The sequence below is a fragment of the Haemaphysalis longicornis genome, unplaced genomic scaffold, assembly GCF_048455015.1.
Source record: "Haemaphysalis longicornis isolate Haplotype H1 unplaced genomic scaffold, Haemaphysalis longicornis Haplotype H1 scaffold_9, whole genome shotgun sequence".
Classification (NCBI taxonomy): Eukaryota; Metazoa; Arthropoda; class Arachnida; order Ixodida; family Ixodidae; genus Haemaphysalis; species Haemaphysalis longicornis.
This window is the reverse complement of record NW_027526460.1, coordinates 117,160,301-117,178,846: the sequence shown is the minus strand read 5'-3', so window position 1 is coordinate 117,178,846 and position 18,546 is coordinate 117,160,301.

The window sequence follows — 18,546 nt, the reverse complement described above, 5'->3', positions numbered from 1 at the left end:
ACAGTCATCAACCCGAGGCAACGGGTAGACGTCCTTTTTTGACTCCTTGTTTAGCTTGAAGTAATCAACAGAGAAACTTTATGTCCCGTCCTTTTTTTATGTGAACGATCGTAGACACCACGTGCTCTGGGACGGTACGGTGACGTCGTCTTACAGTACCTGCTGTTCCTTCCATTGCATAGCTTCGCGCTGCTTGGGGGCTCACGGTACGGGTTCTGACGGATGCGCCTCGTCACGTCTTCTGTAATTATCCGGTGTTTCGTAAGCGGCGTCTCGCGAACACATGGCGAGGACAAAAGCATTCTTTGTAGTCTTCCAGCACGTCGAGGAGTGTTCGTGACTTTTCAGAGGACTGGCTGGGGTTGACACCTATCATAAGTTTGAACCTTGCCATTGCTGCAGTGCCAGTCTGGAGCAGGAAACCGCTATTTGCTCCACTGTACCTTCAACGACTGCTACCATAGTTCCTTCAGCTATGTGGCTGTACTTATTACTGAAATCGGTTAGCAGAAGATTGCAGCGGCCGCAGGATACGTAAACGAGGCCTCTTCTAATGACAAAGCCGTGGTCTACAAGCAGCGGAGCATGCAGCTCACCAACCCCACCGGCTGTGCAAGGGTTGTCGCATGCTACCGTGACAAACGCGAAGGACCGCGGCGGCACGCTTACGTCGTCTTCGCCTATTCTTAGAGGCACACGTCGCTGCTCGGCAAGCTCTTTCAAAGGCATGTTTGCCGATAGGCTAACCAAACTCTCACCGATTTTTAAAAAGGCCTCATATTCACGCTGGAAGTCCATCCCCAAGATTATGTACTTCCAGAACTGTGGAAGAATGACAAAAGTTCAAACTAAGTCAGAGCACCTCAACCGAATCCTGGCCGTGCACTTCCCTACCGCTGTCATGAGGTGACCTCCAGATGATCAAAAATGCGGTGTGTCCCATGAAGGCTTTACCTTCGGCAAGGGGTCGGCAAGTTGTTGGCTCATGATGGAGCAATCCGCGCCGGTGTCCAGCAAACCGGTCCCCTCATGCCCGTCGATAGCAAAACCAACTTCCGCACTAGTGACTTCGTCAGCTTTGATAATCGCCGTCGTTGTGCGTCCAGACTGCGGCGGTACTCTGTCAGCGCCTAATGCCCATCAGGTCGTCGTCGATACATCGTGGCCTTTTATCGGCGGTGGTTGAACGTTTTCGGGTCTTCCGCTGTCAGCAACCTTACCCCCCAGGTTGCTTTGTTTGGTGTCCCCGTAGTGGGTCGGAAAACCGGACTTCGGGCCCATCTCGACGTTCCCGACGGGTCGGCGAGAAGTGCGGTGGAGGTGAAGGTGAACGCGGTCGACGAATGGACGACATCAGGTTGCGTGCGGTGAGGTAGTCGGCGATTTCAGAAGGCCGCTGACCAGGACAGCGGGGACGGAGGAGCAGCCGGATGGAATCTACGGAGCCCAATAGCGCTGTGTGGGTAGCGTCTGCGAATGTGGTCACGTTCACCGCAGTGATAGCACAGTCACCACCGGTCATCTGGGCGCCACACATCCGTCTTTCGAACCGGTGTAGGTGGAAATGCAGGTTCTGGCATGGGCCACGGCTGCACCGGTGGGGTTAGCTGTCGGGATAAGAGAGTTGGCCAACTTGCGAAGTTCTGACGCAATGCTGTTGCGTAGCTTCCCGGCAGCTCTTAGGCTGGCGGCTAAGGAGCAGGAGGCGAAAATGCTTGGTGCAGCACCTCACGCACAATCCTGGCCAGAGACGGCACCGGATGTAGAGTTGCAATTACAAACTTGTATAGCTCTTCGTGCAAAACCGACTTGAACATTCTCGCAAAGAGCAGTCGTCGCTCGTCAAGTTGGCAGCGTTTCCGGGAGCGCTGGTGGACATCCGAGAATACTGGCGGCTTCGCTCCTACGCAGCCCGCTTGAGAGTCGTGGCTTCCTGAACAAACTCATGCACGGTGCGTGGTAGGTTTCATACAAGTCCGGCAGACAGCTGCTCCTTGACACGGTGCTTCAGGTAGTGGAGTTTCTTTGCTTCAGACATGGAAGGATCAGCGCGGCCAAAAAAGGGCGCCATGTCCTCGGCCAACGTGTTGCCATTTCGTTGAGTTTCTGGATTAGAGACTCTCGTAAACGGAGTGATTGGTCAGGACGATTCGTGCTGGGAAACTTTTACCGCAACTGGTGGTAAAATCCGGTCCAGGTCGTCAAAGTGCCGTAATGATTCTCGTACGAAGTATGAGCACTCTATTCCAACGAGAAGTAGACCTTTCGCAATTTGAGCGTATGGTCCCACTGATTAGAAGTGGCAAGGCGCTCAAAGTTCGCAATCCGATCTTCAACGTCCGCGAAGACATCACGATGAAATTTATTGGGTTCGCGAGGCTGGTGAATTGTCACCAGCGATGTAGCCATAATGGGAGCTTGGGGCACCCGATGGGTTGGAAGGTTGGGAAGCAGGCCGGTTATTCAGGAGAGAGACTGAGGCCAAGGCCGACTGCTCCGGTGGACCGGGGTGTCGAAGAGACACAGACTTTCTGTGCTGGCGCCGGACAGGGATAAAGGTATCATAAAAGCCAGGCTCCTCCAGTAGTATTACATCTTAGTAGACGTACGTGTAGACAGCGGTGTGGCGATGCACCTATTTATTAAGTGCGTCACCTCACTAGTAAAAGCCAGGCACTACGGGTGTTCGGACGGGGAGAAGAAAACGATGATGATGATGATGATGATGATGATGATGATGCGCTGAAAAGTTTTGGCACGTACCCAAAAAGGGGGGATTGGCCAGGGATAACCCACTTGTTGAAATTCGTCAGGACCTCAAAATACTAGTTTATTATCAGAAAGGAGGAGGCTGCAAAATGAAACGTCGTTATGAATAAAACCCGAATCACCCATTAATTAGTACCTATAAGCAATTCAAGTGACCTGATGCAAAAAGTCAAGATTGAATAAATTTCATATATATATCCCTTTTTGCATACCACAAATTTGTTGCGCCAATTGATAACTTAAGTGAAACCGATAAAGTCAACGCGAAACACCAAATTGGGTCCTTCGAAAGCAGTTGTCTAGCTAGCGAGAAGCGGCAACAGGCCAGAAAAAACACGAAGATGGCTGACTATCTCTAGCACAAGGCACGGGCGCAGGATTCTTGTAAATTATTACGAAGGGGGACTGTCCAGTATCCACCCCGCTACAGTATAAAATTCCAAAAGCGTGAAGACAAGAATCGGTTCTTCTGTTTAATTTTCCGCAGTACATTTCGTGACACCACACGACACAAAGCATGCACGCTGCAGGGGCGGGAAGTTTGCCTAAGAGTTCTCTGAAACACTTCGGCAGGTTTACGAACGTCACAAAAGATTGTATGCGAAACTTTTGCTCAGGACACGGGATGTCAAGACACGATGTGTAACTCCAACAATACTAGCAGGTTTTTCTGCAGCTACTGGCACTATTCTTTGGAGTTGCACATAAGGTTCAGGGGTTGTTGGAGTGAAGGTATTAGCTGTTGCGCAATTTTCTGATTATATTTGTTTATATCGGGCACACTAGAGTTGAAATTTTTTAAAAATTCTGCAAACTGGTCAATGGTGGAACCAGCCATCAGCCGTCGCCCAGGTCAATTGCGTGAGTTGTGTCTACTGCTTTTTCTAGGCAACTGCACCTCCCTGGCTGCAGATGCCTCGAGCAGGCAATGGATAGTTCTTCACCCTGCGTGACGTGATGATTTGCGGCACGACAAAATGCACGAGAAACAGGACATATTGTTGGCAGCCTTCGTGCTGTTTCTGATAAAAAATCATAACTTGCTGTAGAACAAAATAGGGAACAATAGCTTTAAAAAAGGTGACTGCTCTGTTAAGCACAATGTAATTCAGTTTTTAGTGTCCTCGTTTTATGAATAGGTCGATACATTAATTTACACTGAAGTGAAACGGAATAGATAAATTTTCAAATTCTTTCTAAGGTCGGCACACGAGTTGGCTGACAAAAACATTTACTACAGTCATTCGAATTTCAAACGGCAATATTAAGGTTACTTCTATAAACGCAAAGTGGCCCCGTACACTTTTGTATATGCTGCTCTGGGTTGCTAGACAGCTGAAGTGCTGTGACAGAGCGCAAAATGAAGTCCCAGTGAGGTATCTGGCGTTTAAAGTGAGGCAGCAGCATTCTGGTTGGTACCTCATTGTAATGGTGTAGTTTTCTGTAATTATAGCGAAACCAAATACCACAAATGAACATTTGTTGGTTGAGGCGTGTTACAGTTTGTGCTATTTTTTGTTGAGAACAGGTGCATAAACATTTTATGTGAATCTTGTAGCAAAAAATAAAAATCCCAGACACGTTTGCTCATTAAATTGCATACATGGCGCTATGGTTACAATATCCAAGCATAAAAGTACTTTATTTCTGTAGTCGGTGTCTTGATTCCCCAACGCAAAATCGCATCTTTTACTGTTTTGGGTATACAAGGAAAATAAATATTCCAACTGAAGACCTAAAAGGAGCATGCTCAATTTGGCCAGAAGTGGACCATCAGCGAATTTCACTGTGTGTGTTTAGTTTGCTTTTGGTTCGATCAATAATGGGTTGTTAAAATGGGTATTCTGGGTTTTGTTCGCAAGTGCTACGCTACAATGACACACTATCCCAGTGCCTATAGAGATCATTCGGAACATACTTGTGTGCTGTTTTAGTGAAACACATTCTTTTGTTTTTATAGCGTTCACTCTCGGAGCCATCATGACCCTGTACAGCTGCGTATGCGTCTACATGGGATCCGTGACCAGGGAAAGTACTTGCCTCATTTGTCATTCCCGGATTTACGCTCACGGCCTTTACCGAGCTTCTGTAATGGTTATGACTCCACATGCGACCATATTTGACTCGTGTATATGCTGGAATACGCTGTAACTTCTGTGAAGTCATAAAAGTTTTGTAAGCAAAGGTAGTTGGTACAGATCCGTGATAAATAGCAGTGTAAAACACCGAACCAAGAACACGCAACCCGAGGGCACAAACGAGAGCTATTTATGTTCTCCCCTTCAGTGTTGTTCGTCCAGTTTTTTTGCTCTGTTGTTTATCATGTGGTAAATCCGCTTTTTAACACTCGCAACCTGTAGTGCCAATAAATGTTCATTTCTTGGGACAAGTATTGCAAAAATAATCTCTATCGGGAGGTACATATACGCCTGTGTATATTCTGATGCTTTTTCTTTCATTTCTGATCAACAGGTCGTAGTAATGGTTTATTCCGCCGCAACGGGCCCTTTTGTGGGCCTGTGTTTACTGGCCGTGGCGTTTCCCTTCGTACACGCAAAGGTACGTGCTTTATGTTTAGGGGAAACCGGTCGTCTGAATATGCAACAGCCCAATCCTGAGGCAGTCCAAAAACAAATGTTCAAGCCACGTTCGAAGAACTACCTCCAATGCAGCAGAGGCTACCTACTGCGAAATATATCCGACATGCCCAATATATTGCTCACGCAATAAACATTGCGCCTTCGAGGAATACGTATGAACCCACGTAAGCGAAGCTTTAATTGCAAGCCGCTCCGAACGTGTCCTTGAAAAAGCGCTTTCGAAGTAGTACCCTTGCGCCGACTACGCCACATGCTGCTCTAACAAGGCCTGAAGAAGTTGTTCTGATTATCCCTTGTGGTAGTAGTGCTGACGACGCTTCTCCTACCATGGCGTCGCTTACATGACCGGTACGTTGCTTAGCCACCAGCTACATGCTAGGTCTTCAATTTTGCTTCGGTGGGTGAGCCAAGCCCTTTTGTTCACGCTTCCTTTTGCGACACGAATTGGCTCGATCGGTGCGAAACCCGGCGCTTGCTTGACTTTAGCTGAGCTTGAAGGTCAGAGGGACGCTATTACGGTTTTTCTGGGTATTCTGCAGGACTATTAGGCTTCATTATTTAAAATTTGGGCCGCCGCCTTTGATGAAAAATTTGCACGCCACCACTATTATTACGTCTGCTCAACCAACTGTTGCGCACTTCCCCGGAAGGCCCGAACTGGTGAACACGCGTTCCCACTGTGTGGAATTAAAGGATAGAAAAAAGAAAGGGACCTTGAGAGCATATGAGACGCCTTGGGCAGTGGTGTCTATGCGGTGGAAGTCCGCATTCAGAAACGTGAAGCGTGAGAGGAAGAGATAGACACGGGTTTGTGAGATATGGCATGAGAAGTTTACTACTTCGTGCCAGCTTGGAGATTCTTCCGCAGAAAAATTACTACGAGGCGGCGGGGGTACGTTTGGCGTCACTGACCTGGGACCGAATTTATGAAAGTATGGGGCAGATAATTGCGGTGGCTGATAGTGGGGTAAGAGAAGCCCAGAACTTGTGCACATGGCCCTGTAGAAAGCGCACTCAAGGGAACCTTGGAGGCCGCCACCTATGCCGCTTTCTTCACAGGAAGACAGGCCTCTTCTCGGGTCCATACGATGGTAGTTAGGGTAGTTTGGTATTTGATTAGAGTTGTAGGGGAGCCGACGTGGTCGTGCGGCTGACCCTACATTTATTTACTGAGGAGGATTCGGTGGCAGTAGAAGTCCCTGCGGGTCGGGGAGCGCCCGTAGAACCCGGCCGAGCAGCGCGGAAGCCATGACGTTCTCTGGCGCGTGGCTCGTCGTGTCGAGGCCACGCGTCGCTGACGATGGAGGCAGCGGCCCAATGATGATGATGGTGGGCGCTTGCTGTTGATGACAAAGTGGCCGCTACAGGGCTCCCCCCCTAGCGCGGAGCACGCCAAAAGAAACAAGAATATGAGCAACAAACTAGCGAGGGAAACTATGTACAAGGTGTGACGAAGATGAGGCAGGGTACTTAAGTATGTGTACAAGGTCCTTAGACAGTCCACGTCAAAGTTGAAGGCATGTAGTACATTCAAGCGTTCACTTTCGTAAGATCTTCCGGTTACAGTCCAAGTTGTAATCTTAAAGGCTTCGGAAGCGCATTGTTGCTTCCGGTGGCCTGGGCTGGGAGTGGAGTAGCGGACGAACTTTCAGCACAAATCGGCTGGTCCGCTGTCAGGCCGCCGCGCATGTCCACAATAATGCAGGTGATGGGACGGGTCTGGAAGGGCGGGCCGAGTAACGGTATCGTCCCACGACGTGAGCGGGCCCGTGTAGAAGCATTATGCTGATCTGACGAAGTTGAGGTGGAGAGGGTACAGTCGGGCGCAGCATCGATGCGTATGATTTGCTTATAATCGGGAGACGACGCCGATGATGGCCGCGGCACTTTCGTGGTGCAGAAGAGACCGCAAACCGGAGATGGTGAACGCGAAAAACACGACGGATCCAGCGTGTTCGCCTCGGACGTTCGCAGTGCCGGAACAGGCGGTTAACGCGGAGATCATGCTGCCGTGCCAGCCCAGATGACCGTCTTCGTGGTCGGTGCTTGCGACGTCGAGGGCGGCGTTTAAGCTCGACGGTGAAAATGACCAATTGCGGGGGTTGCGTCAAGTCAGGAGAGGGCTAATTCCTGGGACGTGCGGGACTTTTGGCGCGCAGACTCTGCGTCCATTCAGCCATGGTGGTCAGGCCTTTGGAGGACGGGCTTTCCTCAACGTTGGGAACGAGTACAACAGTGTCCATCTTGTGCATGATATGCGGTGACGGCCGGGGAACCGTAGTAGACGAGCACATAGACGAGTCAGCCACAGCACAAACGGTCCAGGTGCGTCGTGAAGCCGCGTCTTGTACTAGCGTCTCCTCCTGTGAAGATGAACACGGCGTGGTGGGTGCATAAATTGCGCTTAAGTCCACGGGTACCGCTTGTGTCAAGGGTGGTAACAGCGGTGCGTTCAGGCGCCAGCCCGGTGCTTGCGCACAGCAGGGACGCGGCGTAGATACAGTGGGCAATAGACTGGTGGGGTGTGAGGCGCAGTCGTTCGTCATTGGCGCTGAGCCGCCGTCGGCTGGGCATAGCATGGTCGTGGTAGCAGTTTCGTCCCTGGGCGGTACCGCCGACGCCAGCATGCTGGTGCTAGGAACGAGGCCCTCGACTGGGGTGGTGCAAGGCTGGACGGCTGGGGCGGGTTGTTTGAGGTACCGACCGTAGCGCGCGACCAGGACTGCTGTGAGCTCGTCGTAGGGCTGGGCGCCGGGCTTAGGCAGGGTGGAGGCTAAGCTTGACGGTGAAAGCTCGTACATCAGCCCGTAACGGTCCTTCTGGGCTGTGACGTGGTAGAGATCGAAAAGCACTCCATCTGCATAAGCCAAACCTCGGGGTTCTTAGGGTAGAACGGTGGTCGGGGTGGCAAGGTAGCCACACTGAGTGCCGCGGTGGACGCACTTTGAATGGAGTGACTGGGCGCAGCCGGGTTGTAGTGGCCAGTAGAATGACATTCAGCGACGCCTGGAGGTGGTAGAAGGTCTTCAGGGCGCGAGGGAGGCTGAAAGCCGGGGAGCGAGGTTCCCATTCCATCATGAGTCACGGCGTGCGAGGAAAAAGTGGCAGGAGGCGATATAGTGTCATTGTGGCGGGAAGGACTCGTGTGGAGGCGCGCCATCACGTAGGCCTTCAGTGTATCGTAGGGCCGCTCGAAACCTTTTGGGTGCTCACCGCATAGGTCGGCCGGAAGCAGGGCGGTGGTGATGTGGTAGCGCTCGGCCTGTGAGTCGATACGGTGAATGAGAAAGTGCGCTTCCATTTTGAAGAACCACGCTCGGGGGTAGGGTCGATCGAAGGCCGTGTAGGGCGACAGCGGGCAAGCGGAATGGGGCTCCATACTGCCGAAGTCCGGGTCACAAATTGTAGGGGAGCCGATGTGGTCGTGCGGCTGACCCTACATTCATTTGCTGAGGAGGATTCGGTGCCAGTAGAAGTCCCTGCGAGTCGGGGAGCGCCCGTGGAACGCGGCCGAGCAGCGCGGAAGCCATGACGTTCTCTGGTGCGTGGCTCGTTGTGTCGACGCCACGCGCCGCTGACGATGGAGGCAGCGGCCCAATGATGATGCTGGTGGGCGCTTGCTCTTGATGACGAAGTGGCCGCTACACAGTCTTTAGGCCTTCCGCCTGTACTCTTTCTAGGTGGTAGTGTGGCCGGGCTTGTTGCGAATCCGTGATGACAGGTGAGTGTTGAAAGTGTAAGTGAATGCCTATATTGATAGCTGCATTAAGAATTGTGCCCTCTGTTGTGGTGATTGCCACGGTAAAGCGAGGAAACAGGGTCGTTGGGGAATTTCAGTGAACCTAATGTCCCATACCGCGACGTATTTCCGTTCGCAGGAGTCTGGGATTACGTGGGCGTGGGTTCTAATCGGGATGCATATGAGACAGTATATACGTACTTCCAAAATATTGTCCCAGATGGGGTAAGAGGGAAGTAGTAACGGTATAGAATTGGGAATGGGGCGGATTTAAACCACAGAGATGTTATGTCAGTACGACTGTGTTGAGGAAGAGGATCCCGGGGTAGGACTCCACTAAAGCGCTCTTGAACAAACCATACTTTATTTTCCACGCCGGCTTCCTTCCTCTCTACATGCAAAGCGAGATCCTCCCCTACTCTGCTGCATGCATTTTAGATGAAGGAACTCGTGAAAGGTGATGTAGATTTTTGTTTGAATCACTGCCCAGATTAATCTTGGAGACCCCACGCATCGGTTCGTCTAGCTTGTGCAGTTGAATAATGCTAGCTAATCATCAAGACGACGGCGAGGCCTGCGCCGCGGCGCGTAAAGAATGTCGTTCTTCAGTCTTAAATAATGTTTATCCGATCAAATCTAATCGGGCATATGTGATGTAGTAAGCAAGACAGTGAAGAAGTAGAGAATGAATAAGGCGGCATGTGTTTCGTGGTTTACGTTGTGTTTGCGTGCACATATTAGTCGGGTGGTGTGCAAGAGTCGGACAAGGTGATTTCCAGTGGAGGATGTTGGTACAGTTGAAACAGGTGGGGGCTGGGGGTCAACCGCTGGCGGGTTGGGGAAGAAAGGACCCCGACCTCGAGCAGGAGGAAACCCAGGTTAGGCTACGGGGTGCGTGATTGAGAAAAGATCGGTCGAAAGCTTGTTGCAGGGTACATTGCTAACAGCATGGTGACCATTTGTTTATTTAAAGTGATAGATCGCCTACAAAAAGCCATGGCTGACGGAAAAAACTAAAACGACATAACGCAGTGCAAATACGTATTTTTATATATTTTTTTAAATATTTACAAGCTATTGCTAGCCTCTGGGAAGGCTTAAGCAGGAATGGACGGCACAACAAAATAACCCTAGATCAAGAGATGTTGCCACCAGCTAAAGAGAATGTTTGATGTAAAGAGAAAGAAAAAATCAAGGACACCTACACTAGCGCGCACCACTTGAAGGTCACACAACTGTATGCAACCTGCAGCACGATCACGATGGTTTAGGTCCACGATTGCAACCGATTTGCTTCTTCTTTGCTGCCGCACCACCTATAATTCCTCATTGTTGCTAGAAGTCAGAGCTTCATTCGTTTTTTCAGAACTGAGAATCATTGGCCATCACCTTGGAGGGGCCTAAGCTATGACGTGTCTTTCTTGTTCCGAGCAAGTGTTGCGAAAATTACGGCGAACGCTGCAATTTTTTAGGCCAATCTCCCTACGCGATATTCTTCTGTTGACATACATGCGCCAGGAACACTGGGCGATCGCCGAGAGGGACGCACACACGAGCGCCCGGCGTTTTTTTTTTCTACGGCCGGGCGGTGTCACCAGAGGCTTCCCCAATTTCCTGAAGTGGGTATGCCTGGCTTGACAAACATGCGCCAGGGACGCTGGGCGGTTGCCGTGAGGCACGCACACACGACATCTGGGGATTTTATTGGTTTCGTAACTGCCGTGCGTTCGCGGAAATCTTGGCCAATCTTCATAAATGGGTATGCTTGGCTTGACAAACGTGCGCCGGGGACGCTGGGCCGTTGCTATACGGCGGCACACACGAACGCTCGACATTTCCTTGGTTTTTTAAATGCGCACACCATACATTAAGGCTTTGCTCAACAGCTTCGCTATAAAAACATGGCCCCCATCGCACCTGTGATGCGAACACTGAGGAAACAGAGGAGGTGGTGGTCTTGACTAGCTTTAACTTGGCTTTTCTTAGGCCTGCCCTTTGTGTGAAGAGAAAGATGGTTAAAAAGCGAAGCTTTTTCTGCGCAAGCTGGGTACAATCAAAGGGCACAATGGGCACAATGCACCCTTTTAAAGTACAAAATCCAAACTGCCAAAGCCTGAAACCAAAGTCTAAAGCTTACGCCCGTGCTACGAACACAGACGAAATGTGTTAACCAACGTGTTGCGATAGTTGTTTCGTTTTTGTGGGAAATAGACGAATAAGGCGCTAAACGTACGTGCCTGCCTTCGTCTTCGTCAGTTTATCGCCCTATGGTTCTATCGACCACAAAATAGTGTGCGCCCAAAATGCGATGATTGCGGAATCTGCTATACGCCGGTTTTATACCGCGAGGGACGCAGGTTCCTGGTTTTTCTCTTTTTCTTCATGCTGTGGCGGTATTTTATTTTTTTCTGTTGTGCCTAATTTGAAGTTTAGGTTATCGCTTTTTTATTTTATTCTTATTGCTTCCGAAGCTCCCAAACCCACGAGCGCATGTGAGGACATTCAAGTCGGGTCAGATACCTCGGGCTCCGGTATCTGCCGCTTTATTACCCTCTAAAGACTCGTGCCCCGGTATCCAAAGTATATATATATATATGTCCAGGGAATATTTCAGTGCTTTTAAAGCCTTAGATAGCTTTAAAGCCTTAGATAGCATCTGCCATAGCTGAAATACAACGCTTTTGAATGTTATGGCAGAAGCCCTCGCCACTCTGGCGTCCACTACGAGTTTATTACCAAACACCACGGAGACATACCAGAACACTGCAGGCTATCAGGAAAAATATGCCCCACGCCGCACCCGACGCTAAAAAAAGAAGAAGCCCCCCAATTCCTAAGGCTACAAAAAAACTAATTTCCTCACGCCCCCAGCTGCCCAGGATAGAACTCCACGGCTTTCAGCTGGGATTGCAACTTCTGCTCTTGAATGCCCAAAACCCTGTACCACATGGTGTGGGAGTGTAAGGGTGTTAATAAACTGTCAGAGGTCCTAGCAAGGACACCGGAGCAGTTGGAGGTCTTGCTGACCAACTATGTGCTGGAAACCCAGCGTACGTGGAGATCAGGGCCATTCAAACTGCAGGTGGCCAAGGCATCCCACACTAGAGACATATCCCCTCTACTCCACCCCCCCCCATGGATGGCCGAAAACCATTCTCCGTTCCTCTGTTCCAACTCTATGGGGGCAATAAAAATTTATTCCTGCTCTTCGATTTCCCAATTCAAAATTAGCCTATTTGGCTGTAATACTTGTGGGAATTTCTATATGGCCTTTTTTTGTTGTAGGTGTTGCGCACTGCGTGCCAACACATTTCTTTTCCAAGTGGCAGCACATGTTATTGGTCCCAATCGCTGCAGCCCCGTACCCCTCGGGCCTTTGAATGTAGCCCAGTGGTTAGTTTGCCAGTTTCGCAGCGTATAGGTGCCGGGTTCGAGTACCGGGTTCGACTCTCAAAACTTTCCCGCGGGCTGCTTGCCTCCTTGCCATTTTTCCTCGCAGGTCTTGGCCTAATATTTTCCTGCTTGGCACTTCACCGATGCGGATTGTTTTCTGTTAACAATCCGCATGGTGGAGCTCAAGCTCGAAGTGCTCCGACGTTAAAAGTAGACAACTCAGCCTATACTGCGATGGCCAGACAGAAATTGGAAAATATAACCAGTGAAGCCGATACCCAGGACAGAAAAACAACAAGAAATGAAACTCAACTGCGGAGAAGGACGAGGGCTCTACAGACGTGGCAGCCCCGCAACTATCCAATGGGGACATTTGCGGGGCTGCCAGTGGCGAAGCCATGCGTTTAGTTAAAGTGGGCATGTAGATAAAATACAACTTTCTTTCATTCGAGGGTGTCCACGTTAGAATAACACTGCCACCACTTGAAACGGGGACTTAACTTAAATAAGCTATATTTACAGGATGAAAGCGAAGGACAATGCGACCAACAAGCTCCTTTCGCGCACTAAAATTTATTAGGTTTTAGATAATATGAACATCTGTGCTATTGTCTGAAGCCGGCAAAAGCAAACGCAAATATAACGGGTATTATACGCTTGCAGAACAAGCTATTTGGCCTTCAATGTAGGTTGATTGATTGATTGTAGGGTTTAAAGCGCTGACGCAACGCAGGCGATGAGACGCGCAGGATTGGAGGGCTCCGCATTAATTTTGACTACCTGGGGATCTTTAGGTGCGCCGAAATCTCGTACACACGGGCGTTTTTGCTTTCCACCTCCCCTAAATGCAGGGCTTATTAATTTTGTAGCAGTAATAATAATAGGGTGAACAATCAAAGCAACAAATGAACACGCAAACATCGAAACATTTAGTGCGGCAGTTTTTCAGCTGGCACGGATTAGCAATAAAGCCGTCGGATGCGTTGCACTTTTCTAACACGATGCTGACAAACTTACAAACGCTGCACACCCACTTACGTGACCATGTTTGTCGATTGGTAGCTTATCTTTTACGAAACAGTGACTTTCAACCCTAATAAAGGTACGTCTGGTATACTGTCCGAACAGAACTAAAGTGTGACTTGTGGAACTAATCATGATGATGATGATCGCTAACGGTATCTCTTTTGTAATGTGGTAATGAAGTGTCGTCTTACCAGAGAAACTAACTTATCTATGTTTTCTACTCTTACTTTAATTCACGTGCTGCTCTTGCGCACGGTTCAAAATACATCCCTGTGTTACAGGAGGTAGCTGTCTTAGGCAATTATCTCCTCTCGGATTTTCATCCAGTAGCATTCTAATCTTCTTTTAGTCGCCTTGACAGCCTTGAAGTTAACTCCCTCTGTGGTGCCATAAGTCCTGGGACTGCGGAAAGCAGAATACTTTTGTCATGTATATTTGATGGATACACTCACATTTTACCACTGTGTGCCACATACTTTGATTCTTTAAAACAGACCGCCATACCCTATCATTTTGTGTTCACTTCCCTACAGAGCTCTTAGTTTTCAAGCAACAATCTCTAGCCTCGAAAAGCTAACCACTGCCCTAGTAATTACCGTAGAATGTTTCCTTTCTGCTGTCCAGTTTCTCTGTCCTGTACTTCTTTAACGACACTTGAGCTCCCATTTTTTTCTCCATTTATTTGTTTCTATAGAAGAAGTGACAACTGGGCTAGTTGGTAATGCATATGGGACATCTTGAAAGTAGCGCACTTAAACACGGACACTAGGTTTGTCGTTTCTTTCCCTACTGTCCGTGTTTAAGTGCGCTACCTTCAAGATGTCCCGTATTTGTTTCTACCTGCCTTGCTTTATTTTGGTTTCCTTGGCTGTATTTGATTCAACACTTTTGGTCCCGTATTTCATCGTTAGCTTTCTAGTCTTCCTTCCTTCGCCACTACGTGTCCACGCTTTTTATGTAGAAGTAACTAAAACTTTAGCTGTCCACCTACGTGGATCCAATGCTCTCAACCTTCCCTCAAAACATATTTTACTCTGTGCTTCTCCAACTTCAAACGACGCCCATCCGATATCTCTCTTCTATGCTTTGTTAGTTGTTTTACCATGCGCGCCTAAGGCTAAACGGATTTCCATTCCGTGGTATAACTCAAGGTGTCTTAGAGCGTCTGATTTATGCAGATTATTGCAGTTTCAAATGTGAGTCCAGGAACCATTACGACGCCTTTCCGAATTCCTCTCACTTCTTCATAGTTATTACACGCCCCTCCCCCCCCCCCCCCCGCGAGCACTAGTGTTTTTACAGCTGCGTTTCGCATTCATTTAATCGTAAGTTGGTCCTCTCGTGAGTTTCTAAGTAGTTGTCCTCTTCGTTTATCCACACCCTCAAATGTTTATATTCCTTGACAGGGTATTTAGCCATCTGGATTGACTCTGCGTCAGGGCTAGTCATTGAAAACCACAATTTCCGATTTTTCAGTGACAAAATTTTACCCAAGGTATGTGGCTTCCTGGCCACCAATGGTGATGAGCCGTTGCGTGTCCCTATGTTTATCATCTAAAAACAATGTCGTCTGCGTATCATATTCCCGAAACACGCTATTTTACCACTTCGCCTTGCCACATATCCCTTAAGTTGAACTCTAATTGACTTTGGTCCAGTTTGTTTTCTAACCCAGCATGTGAAGCATTAACACTACCGGGCTCAAAGGGCATCCCTGTTTCAGTCCTGAATGGGTGTTGACCTACTGCACGCATTTATACTCTTGCCATGTCAGGTGCACTCTAATAACTTTATAGAGTGGTATGAGCAACTAAATGAGCGCGTAATCTAAGCCCTGGAGTTTCTCCCTTCATTACTGCAGTTGCCTGTTTACGTCGGTATATGCTCCTTTAATGTCCACGAACGTAATCCGAAATAGTGTATTCTGAGGTTTCCTATTTTAATGCAATGTGTTATTACGAACGTTATCACGAACAAACGTCTGCCTTGGTTAAATCCGTTCACCCGTTCTCCAAAGATTCCATTTTCTTCAATGCAAGCCTGAATTTCTGATTTTATCGCCTGCAATACTAATTTGTACACCACTGCTGGACTGTACGAAACACTAATGCCTTTTGTTGCCTCTTCGTTTATATATCAAATTCATCCTACTTTCTAACCAGTCTACTGGTATTTGCTTGGTTTGCATTACTTTATCTATTACCCTCATCAACAATGTCTTACTTTTTGCTTCAAGCAATGTTTATCAGCTCCTTTGGCATTCTGTCCGAGCCCACTGTTGTTCGGGGGAAATGTTTTGGTCTACATTTTTCAGATCAAGGTTTCTCAAATTCATTTTACCTTCCGTAGTTTTCTGTGGCGCTGCTCTCATCGGTGTAACTTCACTTCCTCTATCTACCCAAACTTCTCACTACTCATAAAAACTGGGATTAGCGCTTTAAATAACAGGACACACGTAAGAGAAAATGGACAGGACTGGCGCTACTTCAACTGATTTATTGACAAGCTACATCTTCGCATTTATACAATGACAGACTCGATCATGCGCAGCCAGAACTATTTGAAGGACAACTCCCAACCAATCATCTCAACAAATACATAGATAACCGCAGCCATAAACACTAAGTCATACAAGATAAAAAATCCAACTCAGAGGAAAAAAGGGCAATGGAAGTGTCACTGACACAATCAGTACCAAATTTCTTGATGTAAAACGCCTCCAATATTTCACGCGCATTTGCATCGTGGCTTCTGCCCAAAATCTTAATCTCACTTAGCCGTGCGACACAATCCTTACAGTTAGCGCAATGCGCAGGCAAGTGCGCTGTCCCCCCATTCTTAATTGCCAATTCATGTTCCCGTGCTCGATCATTAATACACCGGCCCGTCCGGCCGATATAGGCCTTCCCGCACGACAGCGGAATCTTGTACACCACGCCGGTGCAGCACTTTACAAAAGGCCTAGCGTGCATCTTGTTGCAAGCTCGCTTCTGCGCAGCCGAAATGCGAGGGCAGAGGGCAGAGAGCTTCCTGGGAGCGGAAAAGACTACAGGGATGCCGTGTTTCGTTGCCACCTTCTTCATGTGGTGGGAAACCTTGTTCACGTAAGGCACCACTTCAGGCCTTACTGTCTTGCGCACCACATCCGCCCTTTCCTTTCTTCCGCCCCTTTTTATCTTCTGCAACAAGGACTCAGCAACCGCTGTAATAACCGAGCACGGAAAACCTGCTAAAATCAATCTTTCCACCTGTTTTTGGAAGGATTGGTGCATTTTATGAAAACACGACCTCGTGAGTGCAGACTCTAGGCATAGACCTGCAATTGCGCGCTTAACTGTCTTGGAGTGTGACGAGCTGAACGGCATCAGAGCTTTTTTAGCCCTAGGCGAAAAACACCAACAGGTGTGGCCCTTCTGAAATTCTAAGTTAAGATCTAGAAACTGTAACACACCGTTTAACGGTAGTTCGTGTGTGAACTTTAAGCCTTTTCCATGTATTCGAAAGGTGGATAAAACACTGACTCCATGAATATGCGCCAACGCCTGCTCTCCTTCGAAATGTTTCTCCTCCTTATCAATCAAGAATTTTCGATGGATATCGTTTTCTAAGCTTTGTGATTCTATAAGGGTCCAAGGCTTTTTGAGTAAATTTTTTCTTTCTTCCGTATTCCTCCCATCTATTGGTCTCTTTTAGCTTGATCGCTGCTTGCATAATTTTCTGCACTTCTACGTTTTTCCCCCGGTAGCTGTCCAACTTTTGCTTCACTATCTGCAGTTCCCTACCACTCCTCTCTGCCTGTCTATGTTCTTTCCACGCTTTTTTCCGCTATTTAAGAGTCTATTTTTTTTTATTCCTACACCAGCTTCTCGGCTTTCTTTTACCGTTCCATCGGCTCCGTTCCTTAGCTTCATGAATCTTGTGCTTTATGAAGCCAATTATTTTGTCGCAATGCCCATTCTTCTCTCTGTACTTATTGATTTCGTCGTCCATCGTATCAACCATGATATTTACCTGTTCATTCTTCAAATGAGTTGTTGCGGCGAAGCCATTTATAAATTTGTCCAGGCTGCGCTGCCAAAGTGCAAAGTAAGCCGTTTGCGGCGACTTCCTAAGCGGTCTATACCGTTTTCGTCTATCCTCATTCCCCACAACCTTTCGTATTCTGTCTCGGAGACTAGACTACTGTTTTTTTTTCTGGACTTGTTGTTACCACTTTCCCAGGTTTTGTCCGTCACGCTTGTCTTTTGCGCTTGCTCTTACTAGAAGGTTTTCCTGAAATAGATCTATCGCTAGAGAGCCATTGTAATCTGTAAATCCATACAAATCGTCTATGCAGGTAGTCATGTCTCCAACTAAGAATATTTCACCTGAATTTTAGAACTTTTTGATATCTCTTCGCAAACTGCTTACCATTTCCTCATTTTTCACAGCAGTTTCGCTGGGGTTCCACAGATACACAACTGCTAGCCATGCATTTTCCCTCGCTATTATGCCTTTAAGCCATAAATGCTCCTTACAGCTTTCCCGTACTCTCTGCCAGCAAGTTCGTGGTTGAATAAGCATGCCAACGCCTGTTCCTTGTCTTCATTTCTGTGGTCCTACTGCATCCTTCTCAGATATAATTGTCTATAACAAGTGGGGATTCTTTGTTATGGAGGTGACTTTCGGCTGAAGCGTGTACCTTTATTTCTTCCTGTTCAAGTTGGTTTTGAAATTTCACCTACGTACGAGGCTTTCTGCCATTCAGAATATCCATGTAGCCTAATAAATATTTATTGCATTTGTTTTTCCCTTTACTTTCCACTTAAGAGGTTTTTTTGTCTCTTGCTATTAAACTGTACGTCTATTTTTACCAGTACAATCGTCTTTGTCTACATCCTCAGCTATTTCTATAGGTGCTTCCGCTAGCCCTCGGCCTGGCTGAGTCCCGGCGTTGAGTGTGCATACGTCTCTGGATTCCCAGTTGTTGCCTCGTTTGCGTTCCTTAGCTTACCGGGCACCCCTAAAAAGGTCCAGCTC